We start from the raw sequence: 27,511 nt of genomic DNA, 5'->3' as shown, positions 1-27,511 counted from the left end.
AGTTGTCATATTTCGGATATACCTGGTTGTAAAACACCCTCGGTGGTGGCCTTTAGGAAAACTGAGAGTTTGAGAAATTTGCTGACTCGTTCTGACTTTGCAATAAGACCACTAGTGGGTAATGCTGCACAAGGTTTTTACCCTTGTGGGAGTTGTGCAGCCTGTTCGTTTAGCCTCCCTACCACTGAATATTGGGACCCCAGTATTTAAAAACATATTAAAAACATATTTAAAAACTGCAATACAAAAGGGACTGTTTATGTCATAGTTTGTCCATGTAATTTGTAGTATATTGGGAGCACTACAAGAGCCATCTAGACCTGTGTTCTCGAACACAGATCCAGGCTTAAGAATAGAATATTGGAGACCCCATTAGTGCCACATTTTGTTGACAAATCCCACTCACCTGATGATCTAAAGTTTTTCATGTTGTTCATATATATAGATCAAGGTCCTCTGACAAACAGGATACACACAGGATTCTCCTTCATAAAGAATCTTACTTCATTTATAAGTTCAAGACATGTCCACCAATGGGATAAATGTAATTTGTGATTTCTCCTGTTTTCTTTTTAAAAAGAGGGAATGAAGATCAGTGCAGCTGGTTAATTATTTCCACCTACCATGTAATTGGTTGATTCATGTGGGGAGTATTTAACTCCAAGGCTGTGTGTTGTTCATTAAGGAGAGTAGCATGTTCTAGCAGGCACTTTTGATGATGATGATGATGATGATGCTCCTAGCGACAAGGCTTTTCCAGATATAAGGTTTGTTTGTTTTTATTGTCGTTAAAAGACCAGGAAGCTATTCCCACGATCACTGGAAAGCGAGCTAAGAGAGCTTAGTCCACTTTGCAGTGGTTGTGGGAACTACTGGGCTTGCCGGCAAGCCGGGTGCTCCCAAGGCGGCTAGCCCGCCTAAACCACCCTCCTCTTAAATGAGGTTAATGGAGCCAGCGCTCCATTAACCTCATTCCATTGCTCGTGTGTCACTGCGGTGAGCCTCCCAGGCTCAGGGCTCTCTCTAGGATGCCCCATGTGCTCACGGCCCCGATCCCTGCAGCCCCTGCTGGCTCCATGACGGAGCTGGCAGTTGTGTGGGTGGCTGATGCAGACGCCCAGCTATGAGCGGCCGTTGGTCTGCGGCTAAGCCCGCTCTCCCCACAGAACCCCCTCAGGCGCTTCACATGTGTCGTGTGAAGTGCCTCCAGGAGTTTCACATTTGAGTTTTTAAAGAAACTCAAATGGTGTTGGTGAATGCCATGAAACCCCAGTAATAGTTAATTGGTTAACTGTTTATTAGCTCTAAATGCTCATTCTTTGTTCCCTTTGTTTGATATATATTTTCAGATGCCTTCTCTCTAAAATGATATTTCAGATGTTGTAATCAATTGGTACCCATCCAACATCTTCAGCAATGATGACCAATGGAAATAATTCATGAAGCATCTCAAAAATTTCTCTTTTCTCCATCCACAATTTATTGTCTAAATGTCAATCTACTTCCCTTATGGTTTGTTCTTTCTGTTTGTGATGTATTTAAAGGAATGATTATTTTTTTGTTTTTATGACTTCAGTAATTTGTTCCTCAGATTCCTTCTTTGCGTACCTTGACATTGACTACATTTGTTGCCTATGAAAATGAGTGCAGATGAAACTGAGACTGAGGAGATGGGTAGAAAAACAGAGTGAAGAGAAATATGTCTCTTTGTGTTTCACAGAACATCATTAAGGTGCCTTTTGGAGCTGTGCTCAGAAACTGAGCTTGCTTTTTGTCTACCACTGCAGCATGCAATATGACACACAGACACAGAAACTATTCCTGTCCATGTCATTATTTCACGTTACCTAAGCAAAACCATTCCTTTCAGCACAATGGCTAGCTCTGACACAGAGCTGACCAAAGTCAGAGTTGGTGATGAGGTCAAAGGAGGCAAAGCAGGGGAAGACAATGGACTCATTACAGTTCTGCATTTCCCCTTGACCCATCCTGGCAAAGGAGCAGCTATTGAACAAAGTAATGTGTTGAAGGCCGCTGTGTGTGAATGTAATGCCTTACACTTAGATATCAAGTTGCAGTGCAGGTCAGTTTGACCCAAATTGCCTCTATAAATATCAAAGCACCTTGAGTGTAACAAACTCGGAGATATTTAGGAGTAGCTATTCAAACGACAGAGCACAGAAAATCATCTCCGAGATCCATGGCAGTTTTGCCTCCTCGATTCCCCAGCTCTGACCTGCCTGTGACGGTTATTTCCAGGAGTGCCCTATTTGAAGGCTTTTATTGTGCTGTAGTATTTCAGTCTGGGAAACAGAGCAAATGTTGGTGTGAAATACTGTTTGCTGTTCCTGCCTGTACTTCAAAACACACCAAGCAGGAGCATAAAGTCGTAAAATAAAGATGTATGCTTTAATTTCCAACTGGTATCTTGGTAGTCCATAAAACTGAAATACTGGGCCATTATTAGAGCTTTCTTTACATCATTATTATATCGAGCAATCCCTGCATGCTAAATTTTTCAAAACAGGCAGGGGAGCAAAAGCTGTTAGTCCTATTAAACATGTCAGAGTAACACAGAGGCCTCTGACTTTCCACCTGATAGAACTCAGGTCCTTTGTGGGCAATAGACCATTGTTGTTGTGTTTTACTCAAAGCACCGGGAATTCAGTTTCTCTTTCCATTCCTTGGGCATAATTTTTTTTAAAGCATGGTTATATGTTGGACATTGAGTTGGCTGAGACAGTATGATTATGTGTGGACATGTTGTTGAAGCTGTCAGGGCAAGAATGAACTCTCACTAGAGTTTTCACACATACACAAATACATTTTGATTCAAAATGTATATGTATATGTGTGAAAACTCTTATTTCTTGATGAAAGCAGTTTTTTGGATGTCTTCAGCTGTGTGCCAAAGCTCTCTTCAGTAGAGGGTTTTTGTTACTGTTCTTAATTTGACATCCATGTTTAAAACATGGATGTCAAAGTTAAGTCACAGCGTCCATATCAGGGCATTTAAGAGTCTCCAGTGTATCCTGTGGAACTCCCTGCCACATTCCATACAAATGAAATCTTGAGGGCTATGATGCTGATGCCCATAAGAGACGAAAGGGTCTGTAGTCACTACTGCATGCCACAACAATGAATCAGTTGCCTAACCCTTTGACCTTCCTCACCTGAGGGAGTTTGTATGCTTCCTTTCACACAGGGAGGTGATTCTCACAATCACCAGGAGCGGGTGGGAAGTGGGACAGGGAAAGCTCCAAAAAGCTTACCTTCCCCACAGACAATTGAGGGCTTGGTGGTGGGAGCGTGCTCCATGCTCCCCACACAAGTGGCACTGCTCCGTGAAGCACAGAGCAAGGCAGAGGGATCCAGGCAGGAACTTCTTGTTCTGGCCTCCGTGAATCCCACAATACAATGCGCAACATGTGTGTTGCATTGGGGGATTCCCGCAAGAGATGGACGCACTAGGCGCCTGTCTCTGTGTCTCTAAACATAGCCCCAGCGAACATATGAGCAGTTAGCACGGGCTACGGGAGCTCTCACCCCCTAAACCTCGGTCAACAGCTTGGGTTAACAGCTTGGGGCTAGGTGACACTGCCCTGCTGGGATCAAGCACGATCCCAGAGGTTCTCACATGCAGCCTAACCCGGCCTGGGTATCCCTCACCTGGGTTAGGTGTGCATGAGAACAGCCTCAGGGTCTTGTCAGTTCTGACTAAAAAATACTTTCCTGTGGTAATTACCAGAATGAAACTGTTGCCACTATTGTATTTACCTGAATCCAAGATTAGGTTTTTTCCAAGTGTTTTGATGTTAGAAATTGGAGGGCCATCTTAAATTCAGAGTACTGCTCCTTTTGGGTAAATACAGGTATAACTTGTATTTAACCACTATTTTTAAGGAGGTCATCTTAAATCCAAGGTTGTCTTCTATTTGGGTAAATACAGGTAGATCCCTGTGGGCCATTTCCTATTCCAAGGTAAGGATTACCCTTTCTTGAAAAGAGAGGTCATATTCTCTTAGTTGTAGCTCTGCTGGAAAGGTGGTCCCCAACCTCAACTGGTACCCACTCTTCTTCAAACCAGTAACATCACTCAGATGGGTTTTTTTAAATTGAACTTGCAATATGCAGCTAAAGTTTTAGCAGAACAAAAATAAATGGAATTTTAATTAGTAAACATTTAGAGATAAAGACATCAATACATTCTGAAAATCAATATGTTCCAGGAGGTGGGGGGAACCAAACAAAAGATGAACCAAGTTCTAACTCTGCATTGGCACTAATTTTGCTGAGCAGGCATTTAGACTAAGGGGCTATTCTCACGATCGGGGAAAATCGGGCTAGGAAAGCCTAGCCTGACTGTTCCCGATCGTGGGAACCACCGGGCTCAGCTGCGAGCCTGGTGGCTCCTAGGCGGGTAACCTGCCTAAGTGCCCCTGCGCTTTGCCCGGGTTTGCAGAGTGAGCGCTCCACAAAACTGGCCTCCCTGATCATGAGTAGCCATGACGCGGCTCCACGCCACAACTCCTCGTGAGTAGACCCCCAACCGGGAGGCAAAAAACCGCCTCCCGGCTCCAGGTGTCTCCCCAGTATGCCCTGCATGCTCATGCAGTCCCCGAGCTCCCCAGCCCCCGCCGGCTCCGTCACAGAGCCAGCAATCGTGTGGGCGGCCGATACGGCTGCCCAGGGCTTTTGCAGAGATCGTCTGCAGGGAGAGCGAGCTTAGCCCGCTCTCCCTGCAGTTTTGCAAAAAGCGAGTCTCACGGATCATGAGACCCGCCTCTAAGACTCAGTGAAGCTATTCTCACAATCACTGGAAAGCGGGCTAACTGAGCTTAGCCCACTTTCAAGGGATCGTGGGAACCACCGGGCTTGCAGGCAAGCCCAGTGCTCCCAATGCGGCCAGCCCACCTAATTACCCCTCCCTTTAGATGAGGTTAACAGATTCCGTGTTCCATTAACCTCATTTTTTTGCTTGTGTGTTGCCGTGGCGCATGGTGACACACAAGTAGACCCCCAACCGGGAGGCTGCAAGCGCTCGCACAGGGCCTCCTGGAACTTCCAGGGGCCACATGGCCCCCAATCCCCGCAGCCCCCACTGGCTCCATGACGGAGCTTGCAGTCATGTGGGCAGCTGATCTGGCTGCCCAGGGCTACCGTTTGATTGTCTACGGGGAGAGCGGGCTCAGCCCGCTCTCCCCGTAGAACCCCCTCCGGTGCTTCACACCCATTGTGTGAAGCGCCTCAGTGCATTTTCACATCAATGAATAACAAAAGATAGCATTTTCCCCAATGGAGTATTTCTTGGCCCCTTTTCATAGACAAACATCTCTTTTTCAGAATAACATTTTTGTAGACAGAATAATGTTTGGGGAGCCTTGGCCAATCAGGCCAGGGATACAATATAGAATCAACTGCAGATTTAAGAGCATTCAATCAGCTTTGAATCTGGCTCCTCTAGGGCATGTATAGACACTCCATACATACACTGAATGTGTGTGATGGGGGAGATGGGACTGCATCTGCTAGCACAATCACCATTTGTGTACAAGGAGCTCCAAGTGCATCGGGTTCCTCCACACAACCAAGAGCCCTGGTTAGTTGTATGCCTAACCCTTTTCACATGAATACTGAATGTCAAGCCATCAATGGGGATATGACCAGTGACTGTACTGGCATTAGGAGGCATGGCTAGCAGGTGCTGGCTTGCTGCTTCTCCATATGTTTAGTGTATGCATGGAGGCAGAAACTCTGCACAGGGCTTAGATGTGTGGTTAACTGCTAAAGGCAAATGGGGCAGGAAAGGAATAACAGTCAAGATTGGGATGTACAGCCCTGCTGGATCAGGCCCAAGGCCTATTTAGTCCAGCATCCTGTTTCACACAGTGACCCACCAGATGCCTCTGAAAAGCCCACAGGCAAGAGGTGAGAGCATGTCCTGTCTCCTGCTGTTGCTCCCCTGGGACTGGCATTTAGATGCATCTTGTCTCTTAGGCTGGAGGTGCCCTATAGCGACCAGACTAGCCATTGATAGAACTGTCCTCCATGCCCTCCTGTCTTCCTTGGGGCCTTTCTTAGTTTGTGGCCTCATTCCGGGCCAGCATCTGGGGTTGGTCAAGGTTGGCACCAGTCAAGGGCCCAGGGCCATTAAAGGTCCCATGACTAACTCTTGGGGCCATGGCAGAAAGAAAGAAAGAAAGAAAGAAAGAAAGAAAGAAAGAAAGAAAGAAAGAAAGAAAGAAAGAAAGAGAAAGATGGCAGTTGCCAGGCTGGCCACCATGAAGCACTTGAAGCTGCTGCTGCTACTTCCAAGGTCAGCCCTCTTCAACCTTTGGTGGTGCTGGTGGTAGTTCAGCGCACTCTTTGGCAGTCATGCTGGTGTCTACCATCTTCCTTTCCCTATAGTCTAATGATCCAATGGCAGGAGTAGGGGCATTGCATTACAGATTAGAAAATGGTGGTTACCCACACCCACTGCCAGGGCCCCCCACAAAGGCATGGCTGAGGGCCCCCACAAACCTGGAGTCAGTATTGGTCTCATTAAGCATACAAGGCATATTTGAAGAAACAATGGGTATGAGCCATCTCCCATGGGAAACATTTACTTTTTCCTGGAAAGTGACTAATTCAGGCTGCTCTCAGTGAGCCAGTTATACAGTAACTGATAGCTAGTATATAAAATCTATCCAATGAGGAGTTTCTCCATCACAGATATACACACTGTCCACAATTCATCAGAAAGTTTATCCATTGGATTCCGGCAAATTATTATGGTTAACAATAACTTTCCTTTTTGTTTTTTGTATGTTGTCAATTCTGTGAAATTCTGTCTAAATTGATAACAATGTTTGGTTTCAATTTGTACATTAGATTTCCTCATTTTCTTTATATTAATTGATTGATTTTATTTAGTTATATTATTTCTTTAGAGTATACAAACTGTAATAAAAATGGCTGACGTCCAGAGCAGCCTAACAGGACCACCCATGCTGCACTAGTCCCAGCACTGCTCTGCACTCTCCCAGATGTGTGGGTGGTCTTTCATTCTTATGCGAAAATGCAAATATTTTCAGAGCTTACCTGCACTCCAGAAGTACTCTGTTAGAGAGAAAACACATTGCTGTTGGACAAGTGATGTGTTTCCACTCTGTGTGAGCATTTCTGGAGCTCAGGCAAGTTCTGAAAAGTATTCGTGCTCTTGCACAAGATGGTCTGTAGGGATGTGCACAGAACCAGTTTGGCTGGTTCAGTTCAAATCCGGACCTGATTAGAACCGATCCAGCCCAGTCCAGTTCCAGGTTTGGTCAAAATCGGGTCTGGTTTGGTTCAACACTTGAGCGGACCGAACTGGTTTGTGGACCGTCTTGGGTGTACTTGTAAAGAGGAATCCTTAGGATTCCCCTTTACAAGTAAAGGGGGCTTCCCTAATCTTTAAGCTAAAAGCACGGAGACAGGGGTGGAGAAAGAAAGCAGCCTCCGTACCTTACAGGAGGCAGTGGTGGAAGCGGCGGAGAGGCTTCAGAGGTAGTGGAGGGTGACGGTGGGGGCTCCACCAAGCCCCCTGCTGGCCTCCTAAATGACAGCCCAACCTGGCTGCAACCTTGTTCAGGCCTCTGCATATGCGCAAAGGTAACAAAAGTGGCCTCTTTGCATGTGCAGAGTCCGGAACTGGGCTATCATCTGAGAGGTCAATGGGGGGCTTGGTGGAGCCCCCATCACCGCCCTCTCTGCCTCCAATATTTCTCCACTGCCTCTTCCTATAAAGGTATGGAGGGCGCTTTCTTTCTCCACCGCTACCTTTTTAGCTTAAAGATTAGGGATATCCTCTTCAATTGTAAAGGGGAATCCTTAAGGATTCCTCTTTACAAGTATATCCGAGCCGGTCCTCAAACCAATTCTTAGAACCAGTGGCCGGGCCAATTCAAACTCGGACTGCCTGAACTGGGCTGGTTTGATATCAAGCATAACTTGAATCGAACCGGCTTTCACTTCCCTAATGGTCAGGGTGAGTGCAGAGCAGGACAGAACTTCCCAAGGAGCCATATCCAATGTTCTTGTCTTATCAAGATGGTGACTTCAGTTTGGGTGGAGCTGGTGTTTTTTAGTGAATAAACTATGGGTGTATCCTTTCATCTGCTCAGAAGGGAATCTGGCTCTCCAATCCATTGATTAATAATAATAATAATAATAAATTCGATTTCTATACCGCCCTTCCAAAAATGGCTCAGGGCGGTTTACAAAGAGAACTAACAAATAAGATGGCTTATAAATAAGATGGCTTACAAATAAGATTAGGACACTGCTGGTTAGAAACAGTGACAAAATCCAGAGTAGATGCAACAGTGCATTAAAATCAGCATAATCAGAACAGATACTGCATGCATGTACTTGAGTTTTTTCTAATAGGAAATTTATCATTTAAAACAGATGCATTCATTTAAATTGGACAGATATTAGTAAAATAATGAAGACTATGGAAATGAAGTAGAATTTCATTGACATGTCTGGTTCTTGACACTCATGCATGTTGTGTATCTTAGACAAAGTAACAAACTAAAGATGGAAACTCAGGTAAATATAGAGCACACAATCAGCGGTGTGTTTTAATCTGCCACTGTAGGCCAGTTACACACTGAGGAATTAACAAGGCAGAAGGAACTGATGTTTACTCTGGCAAAGTCGTAGAAATTCATTTCCTTAAGCTAGAAAGGTCAGTGCATTCCGTGAATTCAATTCTGGATATTATTGTCTTATGTCTTTCTATATATAAAGACACTTGGGCCTAACTCACTCACCTCCTGACATGGGGAATCAAAATTGTTAAAGTACTTCTGTGACACATAGCTGCTGGAGGGAGTTGGTTGCCCTGACAGCTAAAATATAGAAGTATGGGGATAAATACAATTAGTTAAATCGCAAACTTCTGGGGTTTTCTCTTCAGTGCTTTAGCAATCCTTCGATTAAGGATTGCCAGGAACATTTTCCATACTTGTGTTAAGGAAACTGCTGCTGGGTTTACTAGTAATCTCATATTTGTGCCTCTTTGACTGACTGACTTATAAAGGTATCTCAACGGGTTGGGTATTTCTTCTGCAAACAGAACATTGAAATTTGGTGTGCACAGCAGTGCAAATAATAATCTGACACTCTTAGTGCTAGAAAAGTATGGAAAACGTGAGATGCTGCACTTCTCCCATGAAAAACTCACATGAGTTACCTTTGCAGTAGCCACAGCATTCAGCAAACCTAGCCTCACTTGCAACATAATAAAGAGATGGGGGGTTTCCCAGCGGTGGAGGATTTGCAGTAGACACAGCAGATGCTTCACTGCAACGAAATAGGACTTTATGGCAACAGTGGCTCACACTCTAATTAACAAAGAACTTGCAGAAGGCTGTTCAGCTAGTGCAAAGCTGTCGCACTGGCATAATGAACAAAGTCTGGAGCTTGCAGTCCAGACTAGTGTTGCGCTACTGCAAGCATGCTTGTGCTTGCACAGTAGTTGTGCAACCTTCAGCATGCCTCATTTGTTTTAAAGGAACATTTTCACAAGAGCACTGTAGCACTATAGTACATTCGCACACAATTCCACACATTCCCATTTTTAGTTCAACTCTGAGGCTGTTCTCACAAGCAGCCAAGAAAGGGTTAAGGCAGACCACTCTTGGCTTGGCTGCCCATGAGAACTCCAGGTGTGTGGCTCCCAGCAGCACCTCGGTGGCAGGCCCAGCGATAAAGCCCGGCTATGAAGTCTGGCTGTTTAACAAGGTTAAGGGAGCACTGAGACACTGGGGTTGCCTGCACGTCATCAAAGGGATACCCACAATGCATTGCACACATGTGCAGTGCATTGTGGGATTCCCGGGGACCAGAATAATGCGTCCTGACCCACCCACACAACTCCACACTGCCTGGGCCAACTGCAGATAATCAGGGCGCACAATCTATGGGCCCAGCAACTGGGACCCGGTCATCTGCGGGGGAGGTAAGCTTCTGTAGCCTTCCTTCCTGCACGCCCTCCCACCTGGATCTGTGGTCATGAGAAAGAGCCCTATGTGTGCTACTGCCACTTTGGTCATTATGCAAGTGCTTTGTTAGTCAGGATGCCAGCCAGTATTTGACAAAAGACTGCAAATCTGAAACATGCTTGGCCAATAAATGAACATTTTTAGGCACCTTGAGGATTTTCTCTCATTTGGGGGTAGTTCAGAATGTAACATAAATGGAACAGGAATTGTATGAGAGTTCTCCCAGAGTTCAAACTGTTTTAACAATGGGAGAGGATTTTAATTGTGAACCGCTCAGAGACACAAGTTTTGGGCGGTATAGAAATGTTTTTTAAAATATAAATATTATTATTTATTATTATTATTATTATTAATTCGATTTCTATACTACCCTTCCAAAAATGGCTCAGGGCGGTTTACAAAGAGAGATAACAAACAAATAAGATGGCTCCCTGTCCCCAAAGGGCTCACATTCTAAAATTTCACATTCTAAATAAAATCAAATCCCTGTGGCAACCACGTATATACCTATGCTCCAAGGTAGAAGTTAACTGCTCTGAGCTCCTTGGAGGAAAAGTGGGATATAAGTGTAAAAATAAAATAGAATAAAATAAAATAAATGAGGTGATATCTTTTTTGCACCACTTTTCCATTCACACATGCATCACTTGTACCTTACACAGTTAAACTTGCCCCTGACACACTAGTTTCATATATTTATAGAGATTTTTAAAATATGTATGAGTTTCAGACAATAGACCTCTAACCTGATGTGTGAAGTGATGCATTTCAGCACCATCTACATTAAATGGGTCTGCTGATCATGTGTTTCAGCTCTTATAGCACAATCCAGTGTTAGGGGTGTACACAGAACCGGTGTGGCCAGTTTGGTTCAAATTTGGACCAAATTCGAAGCAACCTAACCTGGTCTAGGTCCAGCCAAACTGTGTTTGGTTTGGCCACCAAACTGGGCCAAATTGGTTTGTGAGCCAGTTTGGGGGATATACAAGTAAAGGGGCATTCCCTAGACTAAGGAGAGGGGGAAGAGAAAATGGGTACTTAGTAGTTTCTCTTTGCCCACAGTGAGGACATGGAGGTGGCAGAGGCAGAGATGGTGGGGGCTCCTCCAGCCTCCTGCCAGCCTCCTGAAAAACAGCCTGTGAGGCAGTCCAAACCAGGACACAGCCAGCCTGGGCTGTTCTTCAAGAGTCCAGCAGGAGGGTTGGAGGAGATCCCGCCACCACCTCCACCACCAATGTCTCTGCCGCCGCCATCCCCACTGCCTGTGAAGAGAAGGTACTAAGTACCCTTTTTCCCCGCCCACACACACACCCCTTACTATAGGGAATACCCCTTTACTTTGCCAGATTCCCCTTTACAAGTAGATCCCCCAAACCAGTTTGGAAAAGTTCTTTTAGAACTGGGGCTGGTTCAGTTCAAACTCTGACCAGCTGAACCGAGACGGTTCGATTCGAATGATGGTTTGAATCAAACAGGTTCACACATCCCTATCTAGTGTGTGCTTACTTGGTAATAAGTTGTATGCGTTTCGTGAGGTTTACTCAAAGCTAAGTGTGCTTAGGTTTGCAGCCTTACGTCTCATTCACTTAAATAATGCATCCCCATATTTGGGGTCAGGGAGGATTTTTTCCAGGTCAGATTGTTTCATAATATTGGCTGGGACATCTTGCTTGTTTCTCGTTTTCCCTGCAGCAACTGGATGATTTGTTTGAGCCATCTGAAACTCTCTGCTCTACTAATGATGTCATGCAGTACACTACTCTCTCATATTTTCTTAGAAGTAAGATCCAACTGTTCCAATGGATACATTGATTTCATTTGAATCAGCTTTCAACTAGAGGTAAGTGATTACAATTTCATCTTGAAACATCTTAAATTCAAAAGCCACCATCTGGTCATACTTGATTAAGACCCCAACTAAAATGGCACAAGGTTCTCACAACTTTATTTCATTTTGATTGGCTCTAATAAAGGTTTTACTAGACTTTGATTTTGGATTTTTTCTCCCCACCCTCCAAGCTGGACCAATACAGCTTCCTACAATTCTTAAATTCAAGTACAGTATTTATCTTGGTTGTGAACCAGATGCATATGTGAGGGAATTAATAAAATCAACCTTTTCCTTTAACAGAAGCATCTTTGCTGTGGCTGCTATGAATGTCTCATACCCTGGCTTTGTACCAGGTTGCTTTTTATTCCATTATTGATTAAATAAATAAATAGATCAGGGATCATCCAAGGTACACAACTTTAAAAGGATCAAACATCTGCCCTTGAAAATATTTGAATTTTAGACTTTTGTTTGGAAGGTTGTCATGAACACCAACAAATGCAAAGCAGGGCTTTCAAAATGACTTTTGTTAGAGGCATATTCTTGAACTATTCATCTGTGCTAAATGCATTTTGCTTGAATTGTATGTCATGTTGCCAGAAAAGAGTTGTTTCCATGCCAACTCATTTGCAGCATGGGAAAGAGGAGGGAGGTGGGGGGGGGACAGAATCAAAGCTACTAACATCTGGAAGATGTCAGTACTGATAGAAGCCACTTGCCATGAAAGGCAGAAGACTGCAGGAGGCTTTGCCAAATAAATGCTGCGTATGGGATAGTATGTTGTAAACTCAGTGCTCAACAGCACATTATTATTCCATTTTTGGAGATACATTGGATCTAACCTTTTTGCCAAAGAACAGTTTGCAGCGAAAGGAATATAAATACCATCCATAATTCATTCTCTCTCTCTCTCTCTCTCTCTCCCTCTCCAAGTGGCATATTTTTATCCTAGCATTCTTACCATAGCCACTCCATGTAAAGCCAAGTGAACTGTTGAAAGAACTACGCTTTGTTTCCTATAGTATTTCTTTCTGTTCTCAATACTGCTGGGTCTCCTTTTATGAAGACCCAATTTATCAGTGAGATTAATGAGTGCCAGTGTCTGAAACTGTGGGACTTGATTTTTGTGTCCGCCACTCTGCCCCACTGCCCTGCGGTGGAGTACTATGCAGTAACTCTTTCTCTCTCTCCTCTTTTTTTTGGTTTTTATCTCCTTTTTGCCCCCAGATAGAAATAAGATTGTTTGGTTATTACCTAAGCATTATGAAATGCCAATAGCTGGAGTTCTGGTACTTGAACAGTTCACATACCTAGATATATTTAATTTTGATACTATCTGGGAGCTGTTGTACTGTTAGGCCAATAAGAAGAGGCAGAAGCAGTAATTTTTGCTTCAAGGTGCTGCAGCATTTCTAATTTTCTCAACCACAGGCTTACAACTTCATTTAATTTATATTTGTAGAGGTGCAGTTATTACTAACTGAAATGTTCAGCAATACAGACTGTGGATGCAATCCGCATCCCATCAATGGAGAAAAACTCATTTTAAAGGATCTAGGCTGCACCCTGTGGATATACCATCCCTCTTATTATACAGTAGTAGCCAATATCCAATAAACTGAAGTTTAGTTCAGTTTCCAGACAGCTTGCATTATAGGCCCCCATTTTTCATGTGCTTATACCTTTCCAAAACATCTACTTTATGGCCTGAAAAAGGTAGTTTTCTTTCAGACTGCATTCCAAAAATTCCTTAGTGCATTTAGTGGCTTCTCAGGAGTTTCTCAATGAAAAGGCCAGTAATGGCAGACTGAAAGGTAATTATTTCCTACCATTAGTTCTTATATTGTACAGTCACAGAGGAGCATTAGTTGGGTTCTAGAGTGTGTTTGCAGTTTGCATGGGGTGTAGGTGGGTCCCAATAGGTTGACTGCAATACTGAATGGTCCAAGAATCCTTTGCAACACACAGGTCTGTCTTGGCAAGCAAGTTGGTATGGAAACAATTCTTATATGTAGAAAGTTTAAAAAATAGTGATACTCTTTTAATAGTGTTTTTATAGTGAAGAATAGTGACCTGAATCTAAGACTATTTTCCCCAAGTTCTTTGATATTAGAAACTGGGAGGTTGTCTTACATTCAGAGTCCTGTTCCTTTTGAATAAATGCAGGTATAACATGTATTTAATCTTTACTTTTGAGGAGATCATCTTAAATTCAGAGTCATCTTTGATTCAGGTAAATCAAATATTCCATGCAAGGAAATGTAGGAAGATGAGAACAATAGCTCTTCAGTTTTTCATATATGGTCTTAAGAAGGGAGAATTAACACTTCTGCAACTTACATTAATTTGTGTGTTTTTCTAATTTACTCTGCCATTATTAATTATAGCTAATTAAGTGCTTAGAGTGTGGCATCCATTGCACATATACACCCTACACTAAACCATCCATTTTGAGATTTTAGGATTTTTGTTTTCAAAGACATTTTAGATTGTTCTTGGATTAGATTGAGGAGGGTTTTTTTTTTTTTTTAAACAGTTTAGTCTAGTCTAGTCCAGTTAAAAACTAAATAATGGGGCTGTTCACACGACCGTGCATGTGCAGCTGGGTGGGCGGGAGGGAGGCAGGGTTCAACCTACCTTCCCCCAGATGACTGCTTCGTGCTCACAGCCTGGGCAGCACGCAAGCCACACACCCACATGACCAGCGCTGCCAAGAGCAGCATGGATGGATCTCCACGCTGCTCCCAGCAGTGCTGCTAAACAGAGTCTGGGACTCGTCCCAGCCTACATAAATCCCACAATGGACTGCACAACACGCACCCATCTCTGTGTGTAGCTGTGCTAGTAGTTGCCCAGCTTGCACCTGAGCCTCTAGCCCATGTTAAGGAGTGCTTGCTCCCTTAACTTTGGCTCACAGCTGGGCTAAGAAACGGGGCTGCCAGGATCAGGCCCAATCCCAGTGGTTCTCACGTGCAGCTTAAAGCATGAGGACAGCCTCAATATAGTTCTTCATCTGTTGCAATATCGTTATCTCAAAAACAACATTTTATGGAGTCGCAAGTAATGCTTTACGCTACTAATTTTTCAGTGCATTTGATACACTCTATTAGCCATTAATGCTAGAGGTTTTTTAAAAATATGTGTCTATTTTATTCCTTTAAATTTTGTATCAAAAAGAAAGCCTTTGCTCTTGTGTGGAAGTACATTTATGTGCAATTTGTATAACTACAATGAAAGACATTCCTTGGAAAACACGCTCTTGATTGGCACTGTGTGCACTTTCTCATCTTACTATCCAAGACAGAATCTGTGCCAGGCTAAGTGTCAATATTCCATATATTAAGACCACTTAGGCCTAATTTAGATTAATGTTGACTGTCTGCTAACATTGACTCACCAGAAGCTGCCTTGATTTGGGCATCCTTCCCAACATGTGCCACATAGGAAAATAACACATGATGAAAGTTCTCTTCTGCTACAAGCCTAGCATGCCAACACATACAAACAGAGATTAAGGTAACATGAGAGAGGACCCCAGGCTTCAGTTTTAGCAAATTAACTGATGGATTATGTCCTTAGAAAGTGATTGACCAAATGAAATATGTCATTTCAAAGTGCACAGTTGCCAAGAGGCCATGTCAACCATGCTCCATCGACTCAATATGTTGCTCATTACTTCCCTCCAGACTTTAATTAGGGCACTGTGCCAACCACTTCATCCATATCTTTCAGTCCCTAATTATGAACAATATGACTATGGCAAGGTACCATTTCAGCCATAAAGCCTCACACTGTTAATGAGAGCCACCCTGACCCTATTGTACAATTAGGCCACCTCAAGATACAAATAAAGACACAGTACTGAAAGCTGAGCATGCCATGTTTCCATTGATATTGTAGGAACATTGTGTCTGATTCATAGTCTGATGAAACTATCAAGTTCTCACTGGCCATATTCTTACAATGACGGGGAGCACAGTTAGAGTTAACCACGATTGCTAAGCCCCACATATTCCCATGGAGTGTGACATGAGAACTTGTCATTTCTGGGCAATCCTGGTCAAACCACTGTGGTTAAACAGCGTTTAACCAGAACTGGCAACCAATATCCTACGATTTTACCAGGACTGCCTGGAAATTCTGGGTTCTCATGTCATGCTCTGTGGGAATGTGCAGAGCTTGGCAATCATAGTTAACTCTTTAACTGTGCTCATCATTGTGAGAATGTGGCCACTGAGGAAATCAGCTTATGTTCATTGATTTTCCCCACTGTGGAAATCAGTACTAGATGTTCATTTTCAAACATGAGATTTTTAATCCTGTATGTCACCTCTCCAGTGTGCAAGTTTGGGGGGAGGGGGGGGGGGCTGGTGGTGGCATTTTCAGAGAAGAAGCTGTGGGTAAGAAGAGGGATGCTTAAACTTCCCCGTCCACCCCTTCTCCTCAACAGCCCCCAGCCTGGTGCCAAGACTGAGTTTTTTGCTCAAGTGAGGAAAAACACCTGCAAAGCTAAACTTCTTCTCCAAAGCTGAAATTCAGAAGCTTGGTGGATCCCAAATAAGGACAAAATTATGTTAAGAGGATTATATACCTAACTACTCTTAAGGCAACTACTCTTTTAGTATTTGGTCTGGATGTATCCTGTAGCAGATTACAGACTGTATCAGAGCAAGCTCACATGAGGGAAAGAAATGCTGAATCATCCCTGCAGAGCTGCCTGGTGAGGCTTCTCCTAAAACTATTGTGTATTATTGGTAGGTTCAAAATGCAGCCGCCGCCACCCCTTTTATCTACAGAAACTCTCTGGGCTTGGGGTGGGATAATCTCCCCCAAAACTCTCTTAATTTGGCTCTTGGACAAATACAAATATCTTCTATGTGCAAGCCTACACATAGTAAGAAAACTGATAGCTTCTGACCATTTGAGGACATGTTTGCACCAGATAACCTCTCTCCCGCCCCCTTGTCTTAAAAACCAACTCGGAGAGGATTGTAAAAAGAAAATAACTTTTAAAACCCAGTTTTATTCAATTACTAAAGACTGCTACCGTCTGAGGCTTTCTCAGCTTTAAATGCAGTTAAAAATACTTAGTAGGATTACAAATATAGGTTGTCTTAATGCATGCTTAAATGTTGATAGAGTCTTTTGCAACACCCTAGGTAGGGTGGGCATAGGCTAGTGCTTCTTATTTTAATTACGTAATCAATAATAGAAGAGTATCAGGAATGTGCAAAAGCTAAAAGATAGAGTGACCAACTGGTTTAAATATTATCAGTTAAATGAGGTTTTTTTTTAAAAAAAGATTCAAAAATAGGCTTTGAAGAGCAGAGATCAAAATTTGAAATAGAGTTATGTGAAAGTGATGTAAAACTAATTACCAAAATGTACAATTTGTTATTGTGAAGAAACAAGAGATGAAGTAGTAAAATCAACAGTGGTAAAATGGGCACAAGATGTAGGTCATAATACTAACTTAGACGTCTGGGAGAAGCTATGGAAGAAAGATCTTAAATCCACAGTGTGTTATAATTTAAAATAATATTTAATAAAAATGATGTACAGGTGGTATTTAACACCTAAGAAACTAGCTTTAATGTATAAAAATGTATCTAATAAGTGCTGGAAATGTAAAGATAGCGAGGGGTCCTTCTATCACATGTGGTGGTCCTGCAGAGAGGTAAAGAGGTTTGGGGATATGATTTATGATGAACTTAAAAATATTTTTAAATGTGTATTTCATAAGAGACCTGAATCCTTTCTGTTGGGCATAATTAATGAAGAAATCTCGAAAGAAAATAGAAATTTATTCCAATATCTTCCGACGGCAGCTAGAATGGTTCTTGCTCAGAAATGGAGATCTGAAGAAATTCCAGCAAAAGAAGAATGGTTGATGAAGGCATATGAATATGCAGAAATGGCAAAACTTACTGTATTAGTAAGAGATAGTCATACAGAAAACTTTGTAGAAGATTGGAAACCCTTTTTGCGGTATATGAAAAACAATGTGAATATGGATTTATTAAAGCGGGTTGAAATGTAAAAATAACAGTTGGGAAATTTGTTATAGTAATGAAACTAATAGATTACTATGGTGATGAAAACAAGGATTAGGACATAATAACTAGATATATAAATACGAAGAAAATATTCACATGAGAGCAAATATGGATGTTGTAGTATAACTGTGTTGAAAGATGAACTGGAAGTCACATTGATATGTAGAAAACTAATAAAAATAAAGTGCAAAAAAAAGGAATATGCAAAAGCAGACACACCAAAGAAATATAACTTCTAACGTAAAGTCTGACCAAACAAACCTTTCCCTAAATTAATCATCCCGAAGCCAAAGCCCTGGCTCCTTGCCTCGATCTCACCAAAATCCTGATGAGAATTCAAGCTTCCTGCCTTCCTGTCTTTCAAGGATCTGCAGAGTTATTCTCCTGCAGCCAATCTCCATGGCCACATGTCCTCCTGTGCACCTCCAGCCTAGCGTCTTCCTTTCTTGTTTCCAGAATTCCCAGCAACAGCTCTCTAGGTCTCACACACAGCCCCCAGTGGAATTATTGGTAGGGATGTGCAAACTGGTTTGTATTCATACCAGTTTGGTTGGATGGTTTAAATTCGAACTGAACCAGGCTTTGGGTTTGACCTGCTGGTTTGAATTCAAACCGAACTGAACCTGGTTTGATTTGAACTGATTTGAACCTCCAAACCTCCAAAACTGGTTTGGGTGGTAGGAACCCATGGGTGCCAACTACCACCCAAACCCCAAAGCAATTGGACACGCCTACAATTTTTTTATGGATTTTGAAATTTTTTTATTATTTCCCACTATTCCCTATGTGGAGTACCCAAGGATGCAAAAGTGGGGTAGGTGTTAGGCATCCAGGGGTGCCTACCACCCACCAAACCCCAAGGCAATTGAGTGCTCCTACTATTAATGGTGAATTTTTAAATTATTATTTTCCCCATAGGAAATAATGGGGATGTGGGGCAGCCATGAATCCCCCTTTTGGAGGTGGCAGGGCACCCCAAAGTGGGTCTGGGGGCACAGAAGGGATGGCTTCAAGCCATCCCAGGCACCCCCGAGTCCCTGGGATTTTTATTTCTTAAGATATGGATTTTTAAAGGTATTTATATTTTCCTTCCAGTTTGCAGGTTGCTGCTGCAGATTTTGCAGAAACACTTTCACTGACCTAATTGCTGACCTCAGGTCAGCCATTAAGTAATTAAGGTTATCAGTGCACAGTGTGTTCCCTTGCAGGGAAAGTAATAGTCTGCTGACTGCAAGTATTTGAACCGAATACAAATTTGAACTGAACCGGGCGGGGTTTGAGCAAAACCAAAACAGAACCACTCCACCCCAGTTTGAGCGTGGTTCAATTTTGAACCAAACCGGGCAAATCGGTTTTTTGCACACCCCTACTGATCTAGGTGATCTCTGTAGGTTACCAGCCTGTCAGTCAAGACAGTGTTCACTTCCAGTTAACTCTTTAGAGGGAGGGGAGCTTGGTCACTTAATATCCAAATTCCCCATCCTCAGTTATGAGCAAATAAAGGTTTTGAGGTTTGGCTGTAATATTTCCATATCCCCTATGAATTTTAATTGGTTTTTTAGTTAATTGGCAAGTTCTGGCATATTTTTATCCTAAATGTGGTTGTATTTTACCACACACTGACTTACGATCTAACCTACTAGGCTGTAGTTTTACTGTTTCAATCAATTCATGTTAGAACACTCTTCTTTCAAAAGTAAAAATTATTTGAGAGCATAAAAATTATTCCCTTCACCACTTATTTCCCATATGAGATATTCACACTTGGATGTCTTTTTTTCTTCTGGCTTATCTTAATTATTGTAATATGCAAAGGCATTTCTAATAGTTAATCTAATGTATCATTTCTTCAGTAATTATCTTGAGTCAGCTAAGAGATGTCTTTGCAAAGCATCTGGTTTATGTGAGCAGCCAGTTTTGTCCATATGGCCCATCTTATCGATTGGCCCCCACAAGACTGGGGTGGTTTGGCATCCTTATGCCCTAGATTTGCTTCATGAGAAATAGCTGCCACATGGAGATTACTTGAAAACTGTGTCTGCATGGTAGATGCTTGAGGCTGCAAGCTGTTCGTATGTACTGGTTTACCACATGTAGGACCAGGTCCAAGTTTCAGAGGGCCCTTGGCATATTGACCTTCATGGGATCTCTTCCTCCTACAAGAGCCTCAAGAGAGTTGCTCTGCCACCATCACACAAAGGCAATCCTCACTCAGCCATAAAAAGCTCACTTGGGCTAGTGACATTGGGCTAGTCATTATTGTTCAGTCTAACCTACCTCACTGGGCTGTTGTGAGGTTGAATTGGGGGTGGGGACTTATATACTACTCTAAGCTCCTTGAAGGAAGGGCAAGATAGAAATGTAAATAATCATGATATGGGACATAGAGATGGTCTTGGCCCTTCTGAAGACTCTGGGCCCTTGACAATTGCCACATGATTCTAAACCTGATGCCAGCCTTCGCCATATGGGTTGATACCTAATATATTAGGTGTCATCACAGTGCCACAATCTATCACCAACTATACAAATTGGTGGCATTGAGACAAACCATGGGGTGTGGCAATGAGACAATTGCATGTGGCAAGCAGATATACATGACACAGTTCTCTGTGTGAAGCAGGTAACGTTTGTGGCAACCATATTATAAGAAATTGACCTTAGATAAAATTTCATGAATGGTGATGGCAGCGGGGTGGAGGCAGAATTGCATCTTACTGGTACAGCACATCCTAGAGCACATACAGAAGGTCTCAGGTTCAATCTCTTGTACAGTCTCCACTGTACTACCAAGTTCAATCATCTCCAGGTAATACAGTGGAGAAAAAACCTTGCCTTAATCCCTGTAGAACGGCAATCACCATTGCAGACAATACTGACTTATATAGGCCAATAGTTTGGCTCAGCAAAAGGCAGCATCAAGTAGAAGGCAGTTCAAATGGCTACCAATTGAAGGACTGCTGCTCAAGAAAATATTGGATGTTGATCTTTTGAAGACATTTCATGCTGCTTGGAATTTATGGAAGCTGGGCAGCATTTATGTTATGCAGGTGTCTACATGCTTTGAATCCTGGCTGTTCACAAATTTACATTAACAACCTTGGATCCAGGTATTATTACAAAATTCTAAGTACCTGATCCAGTCAAGCACAGGTGTAGCATGTATGTTCAGAGGAGCCCTAAAGGCAGCAATATAGCACCATTTATCCCATTTTTGTATAAAAAGTAGTGTTTAGACAAGTCAAGAACTATTATTCTATTCTACAATAATTCCTCAATTATACTGTCCAGGAATAGCTTTATAAATGAAAAAAATGTTCACTATGGACCATAAGCTCAAGAATTTATTTTAGATACATGAAGAAATATATTTATGCTAGCCTGTGGGAATGTTGGGTAGGGCTACATCTGGATTAAAACAGATATCTGCATTAAGAGAGCTGTTGAGTAATCAGTATTTCTTTGTAGGTCACCAGCTTTAGGGATATGCACAAAACCGGTTTGCCTAGTTCGAACCGGGAGGGGGAGGTTCAGTTTTGGTTTTGCTTGAAACCCACCCCCGGTTCAGTCCAAATTCAAAATGGTTAGAACTGGTTCAAAGCTCCCAAAGTGAGTGGGTTGGTAGTTGGCACCCATCTGTGCCTACCACCCAACCCCCAAAGTAATTGGACACTCGTATTATTTTTTACAAATTTTTGCATTTTTTAAAAAAGATTTCTCATAAGGTATAATGGGACTTGAACCAGCCCATGATTCCCTATTGTGGAGCACCCATGGGTGCCAACTACCACCCAAACCCCAAAGCAATCGGGCACACCTATGATTTTTAATGGATTTTTGAAATATTTTAAATTATTTTTCTCATTGGGTATAATGGGACTTGAACCAGCCCATTATTCGTTATTGTAGAGTACCTAGGAGCACAAAAGTGGGGTGCTCCTTGGTACCCAGGGGTGCCTACCACCGACCAAACCCCAAGGCAATTGGACACTCCTCCGATTATTGGTGAATTTCAAAAATATTTTTGAATTCCCCATAGGGAATAATGGGGATTCCAACAAATATATAGCTTCATGTAGTGGGGACTGGGGTGTCCCAGAGTGGGGTGTAGTGGGGTGGGTGGTAGTGCCCAATGGGGGCAAGGAAACTACAGCTTTCTTGGGAGATGGCATTTCCCATAGGGGGGAAATGGAGATTTGGGGCAGCCCCGAACCCCCACCTTGGCACCCCAAAGTGGCTCAGGGGGTATGGCAGGGATGGCCTCTACTACCCCTAGCAAATCCCAAGTGGATAGGATTTATGGTTCTGGAGATATAAAATTTTAAAGGTAACTAGCTCAACCAGGTGCAGACCATCTGCGGCTCTAGTTCCCCCGCTTTCTCCTCCCACCAGCCCACCCGCCAGTCACTGCTTTCTCCCACCTGCCTGCCTGCCCACCGCTGCTTTCTTCCCCCTCGCCCCGCCGGCTGCCGCTTTCTCCCTCTGCCTGGCTTTTTTCTCCCTACCATCCGCCCACCCGCCGCCTCTGGTTTTTTCCTCCTCCCCCATCCTCCTCCCCCACCCGCACTGCTGCCGCTTTTCTCTCCCCAACATTCACCCACCGCCGCTTTTTTCTCCCCCTGCCATCTACCTGCTGCCTCTTTTTATCCCCCCCATCCGCCTGCAGCTGCTTTTTTTCTCCGCCCACTCACCACCGCTGCTTTATTCTTCCTCTCCTTCCTCCTTATTCAGCTGGGCTGGGCCACCTCCATTATTAACGCCGGAACTCTCACAGCATGTCACGAGAGTTCCGCCGCCAAATCCTGGGCATGCATGCTGGCTAAGATAATTAAATATATAGATACTTTGGACTCAATAGAAATTCATTGGAATAGATCAACTACTTTCCCTTAATTGTTGGCCTCAGGTCAGTCATCAACTAATTTAGTGCAGGCAATTCTATTCTGTTGAGTCCAATTTATTACCTTCAAAGTTCTATATCTCCTGAAAGATTTATCCTAGACACTTGGGGGTAGCAGGGATGGTTTCAGGCTATCCCTGTCATGCCCCCAGAGCCACTTTGGGGTGCCCTGCCACCCTACAAAGGTGCAGTTTGGGGCTGCCCTAAATCCCCATTGTTCCCTATGGGAAATTGAAAAATACCTTAAAAATTCATTAAAAATCACAGGAGTGCCTGATTGCCTTGGGGTTTGGTGGGTGGTAGGCACCCCTGTGCAAAGGCCACACAGAGGCCATATGCACAGGCACCCAACCCCCAACATAGCCACTGGGCTGCTTGGTGAAGGCTGAAAACCAGCCGAAGAGCGCCCGAACCCGGTGAAGGGGTGATTTAGAAGGCCGGCGGGGGAGAGGGAAGCTCCATATACCCCCCACCTCCAGGAACTCCCTCAAGGGGAGTAAAAACTCAAACCAAACCCAGGGGGGTTGAGTGGGTGCCGGACTTAACTGGTCCAGTTGGGTTCGGGTTTGGTCTGGCCTTGAACCAAACTGGGCCATCTGGTTCTGTGCATATCCCTAACCATGACCTACTAACCCAGATAACATTCAAAAATTCATTTAAAATCGGCTGACTGCCTGATTGTTTTACAGGTTGGGTGATAGGTAACACCCAACATGTCCTACCAGCCAACTTGCTTTGATGTCCCCAGGAGCTACCCATGGGGAACGATGGGGTGATTCAAGTTCCCCATAGTTCCCTATGGGCGAACCACTCAAACTGGTTCAAGTTAGTTCATAGAACCAATCGGTCATCCAATTGGCTCAAATGAACTGGTCTGTGAGCCCCACATTCTGGTTTGAATTTGGTTCTAATTTGAACCAAGCCACAGAAACCAGTCCATGCACACCCCTATTAAATACTAAATGCACACCTTCAGCCCTTTTGAAAGGCCATAACTACATAGGACAACCACCTTGCTGGGTAATCAACTGATTCTGTTTCCAGTGTATCAGGCAGTATAGAAATATGATAGACAGACAGATAGACAGACATTAGCTTCCATGCATTGTTCCTACTCAGGACTAAATCCCTGTGTATATGGTCATCCAGATGCACTGATAGAGGAGGGAGTAGGAACATGATGCAGGTGCTATCCAGAGTTCCCTTGTTATGGGGGACACGGAACCTGTGTGTGTACTGTCTGATCATTATGTACTGATTTTTTTTCTTACACTGTAGATCTTGTCCTTTTAGGAATCTCATTTTCATTAAGCTGTTCCAATGGTACTGGTTTTATTGGGGGCTTCAGCCTCAGGAGAAATACCTGAGACATTTTGAGGTGAGCTAACAGAGTTTTGATAACATTAGCAAAAGATTTTCAGTGGGCTGAGGACTCTCTCCAAAGTATTACCAAATTTTGCCTAGTGTAGAATATGAAGTGAGTACCTAAAGGTAGAACATCTGGGATTTTCTGAGAGAAGTCCAAATAGTTTATTTATTTAGAATATTTATGTTGAATGTATCTTTCCCACCTCTCATTGTCTTGAGGCAGCTCACAATAGTCATATTATGGTGAATATTTATATACCAGTTTTCAACAAGAAAAGTTCTCAAAGTGGTTTACATAGCAAAAAGAAGGAAAAGATGGTTCCTTGTCCCAAAGAGGTTCACAATCTAAAAAGAAACACAGGGAAGACCAAGAACAGCCACTGAGAAAGAAACTGGCTAATATAGTGTGAACCATTACAAATGCAGTGGAATGTAACATTTGCACACCCTCGCATGAGTGCTGTTGTGCAACTGCAAAAATTGAACAGAGTTGCATAACAGTGTGGCCATTATATATAATGGCCACACAGTCACAGAGGTCAATTTGCACAATTTTTGTGCTTGTGTACCAGCACTCTTGTGCAATTGTGCAATTACGTTCCACTGTGTGCCTAATGTTGCACACTGTGTCAGCCACTATGCTGTGATGGATACTTGTTCTCCCCCTCCTAAATTACTTTAAAAGGCAAGACTAGTGAAATTACATTTTAGTTTGTGTTAGCAGAGTGAAAGTTGTTCCATAAAAGGGAACTGTTCACAATAAGCTGTCTATATTATGCTTAAATCCAAAATTGTGTTCTAAAGTGTCCCTGAAGTGTTTCAGTGGATATTGTGATGGTGAAAAAGGGAGGAGGGAAGCCTAAAAGAAATCTGTCCTTAAACAAATGGAATATTTGTTGATTCCAAATCATGTTCCTATTGTTAGAGATACTTGATCGCAATACCAAATAGTATTGTTCAGCAGGGATGCAAAAAGCACCAGCTTTGCTTCTGTTATGTAAAATAGGCATTATATAATTATGATGCCTCGTCTTCTTACAAAGTCTGTAAATCAACAGTAAATGCTGTGCACTCTCTAGCTGTAAATAGGAACATATTGGCTTTGATTTCTCCAGAACGTTACATAATTGCTTTGATCTTTATCGTGAATTACTCTTCAGCTGAGTTTCATGGCCTGTGTTGTCAGTTTAAAATTTAGGGGTTGGGTAGAGGTATTATAGACCAAAATGAGAAGAGACAAGGGTTTTGTTTTGTGCTGGAGCAGCTGCTCTGAATACCAAGGCTTCCATAGAAGAGATTAGAGCTCTTCAGCTTCGACAAGTGATGGCTGAGTGGGAGATATGCTAGAGGTATATAAAATCATTAATGGTTTGGAAAATGTGCTTAGGAAACACCTGTTTACCCTTTCACATCGTACAAAAACACATGAGCACCTGACAGTTTTCCCTAGCAACAGGTAATATATAGATTAAAGCAAAGCAGAATGATTGTCCTCGCCTTACACTGTTCACACCTTACATCCAAAATGCTCTTTGCTACAGGATATAACTGTCAATCACAGGATTAAAGCTGCTTCAGGTTTTAAGTGGCAATTGTTATTTGCCATGGCTGGGCTGATATTTCCCACAGTAAACATGTGAAGTGCAAAGGGCGAGCACATGTAAAACATACAGAAGATTGATGATGGGAACACAGGAACATAGGAAGCTGCCATATACTGAGTCAGACCCTTGGTCTATCTAGCTCAGTATTATCTTCACAGACTGGCAGCAGCTTCTCCAAGGTTGCAGGCAGGAAACTCTCTCAGCCCTATCTTGGAGAAGCCAGGGATGGAACTTGGAACCTTCTGCTCTTCCCAGAGCGGCTCCATCCCCTAAGGGGGAGATCTCATAGTGCTCACATGGAGTCTCCCATTAATGCAACCAGGGTAGACCCTGCTTAGCTAAGGGGACAAGTCATGCTTGCTACCACAAGACCAGCTCTCCTCCCATTGAGGACTTAATTCCAGTGTATGTCTCTGAGAATTGGGGGTGGGGGAGGAGATGAGGCACTCACATGGGAATGATAAAGGAACAAAACTTGTAGGTACACACACTCACACACTCTTAATGTATTAGATCCAATTGCCATTGGGGTGCTATAAACATATGGATGTGTAGAAAAGAGGCATTGGGCAGGTTCACACAATCACAGGAATCATAGTTGGATGTTGGTTACCCACATTGGCACGATTGAGCCCTTGCTACACTGGGAATCACAATTCCATCCCGGGGCGAAAGCCAGCATCGGTCATCTAGGATCTGAAGTAGGGTGGTGGAGCTAGGGATGATCCAAATCACTGAACCCATGCCTCTCAACTATCCTGGTTACCTGCACCTGGCATGCCTTCACCGCATGTCCACCATTGACACCTATGCCTATAGCAGACATCACATCTAGATACTTTTGCATCCTGCTTACTCTCCATGTCTCCCAAGCTGAGACATCTTCAGCTGCAATCTACCTGGCAACACACAACATCACACTCACCAGAAATGCCCATATACACCTGTCCCACTACCTTTCCTCCCGCCCCTTTGCCATACCCAGCAGCCCCACACTCTACTGACAGAAATTGGGTTTGAGATGGGAGGCGTGTCTTATTCCACCCTACCCTGAGATGCCAGGGATTACATTGGGACTTTATACATGCAAAGCATGTGCTTTACCAGGGAGATACAGCCCCTCCTATAGGAAGAGAGCTCTTTTGCAATAGAGATGATGAGTATCTGCTTTCTAAAACAAATCTGTTTTTGTATAGTAGTCCAATGAAGGTTTGCTTAAGCATGTAGGAGGACCTAATCAGTTGACTTGTTAACATGTGTGAGTGTGTGTGCATCTAGCATCTAGAGGTTCTGCTGTTTTGAATGAAAAACCATATTGGAACCACTTACAATCTGCCTTCACCTTTTGAAATACAGGATTTCAAATCTGATTAATCTGTAATCTGATTGCCCAATTCTATAAAGTTTGCTCAAAAGTAAGTCTCACTGAGCTCAGTGGAGCTTAGTGCAAGGTGCATAGGCTGCACTTTATAATTTAAATGATATAACCTCTCCGTTGCCTTCTCCCTTGCTGCCCTGAGGCTTTAGAATGAGCTCCCTAGTGAAACAAGAGCCTCCCCATCTGACAATTTTAAAAAAGTCTTTAAAGATGCATCTGTTCACCCAGGCTTTTAACTGATACGGTTTTGATTGTTTTTAATGTAGTTTTAGAATATTGTTTAAATTTCTTGTTTTTGTTTTTAACTAATGTTTTAATGTTTGTATCTTGTTGCAAACCGCCC

General features: G+C 43.0%; 1 long non-coding RNA gene across 1 annotated transcript in view; it reads left to right on the top strand.

Moving 5' to 3' along the window:
• Positions 1-18,092, top strand: part of LOC128325407 (uncharacterized) — a 45,900-nt gene extending 27,808 nt beyond the window's left edge. The window contains exons 3-6 of the long non-coding RNA XR_008307430.1: positions 1,350-1,732; positions 8,624-8,713; positions 11,724-11,871; positions 17,606-18,092. This is a non-coding gene — a long non-coding RNA (uncharacterized LOC128325407). The remainder of the gene's footprint in view (positions 1-1,349; positions 1,733-8,623; positions 8,714-11,723; positions 11,872-17,605) is intronic.
• Positions 18,093-27,511: the final 9,419 nt, after the last annotated feature.

This window comes from Hemicordylus capensis, chromosome 4 (assembly GCF_027244095.1).
Source record: "Hemicordylus capensis ecotype Gifberg chromosome 4, rHemCap1.1.pri, whole genome shotgun sequence".
Lineage (NCBI taxonomy): Eukaryota > Metazoa > Chordata > Lepidosauria > Squamata > Cordylidae > Hemicordylus > Hemicordylus capensis.
This window is presented reverse-complemented; position numbering and strand designations above follow the sequence as displayed.